Raw genomic sequence first — 769 nt, 5'->3', positions numbered from 1 at the left:
AAATCATAGGCATACAGGAAGGAGAAGAATCCCAAGATAATGGCATGGACCAGATCTTCAACAGAATCGTGGAAGAAAATTTCCCAAAATTGAAGAAAGACATGCCTATACAAATACAAGAAGCATATAGAACACCAAACAGACATCAGAAAAGAAACTCTCCACGGCACATCACGGTAAAAACACTACATGTACAAAACAAGAGACAATACTGAAAGCTGAAAAAGAGAAACAAGTAACATACAAAGGAAAACCCATTAGGATTACAGCTGACTTTTCAGAGCAAACTATGAAAGCCAGAAGAGCTTTAATTGACCACAGATGCCAACCCAGATTACTATACCCAGCAAAAACGTCTATTACAGTTGAAGGGGAAAGAAAAATCTTCCACGACATAAATAGGCTGAAGGAATGCAAGTCCATAAAACCAGCCATTCAAAGAATACTTGAAGCAATACAAAGAGAGGAGAAAGGAACAAATAAATCCCAGGGGCAACAAAGGAAAACAAATGAAGGTATAATTGAGGAAACACAAAATTAGACAAATAACATATACAGCAATCAAAATAATGGCAACCAATACCATCTTTCAATAATAAGCTTGAATATCAACGGACTGAACTCCTCAGTCAAAAGGCACAGGCTAAGTGAATGGATAAAGAAAAAAAATCCATCTCTTTGCTGTCTGCAAGAAACCCATCTAACCTTCAAGGACAGGCACTACCTTAAGGTGAAAGGGTGGAAAAGAATATTCCAAGCAAACGGCACT

Source organism: Nannospalax galili, unplaced genomic scaffold, assembly GCF_000622305.1.
Source record: "Nannospalax galili isolate Female #2095 unplaced genomic scaffold, S.galili_v1.0 scaffold96, whole genome shotgun sequence".
Lineage (NCBI taxonomy): Eukaryota > Metazoa > Chordata > Mammalia > Rodentia > Spalacidae > Nannospalax > Nannospalax galili.
This window is presented reverse-complemented; position numbering follows the sequence as displayed.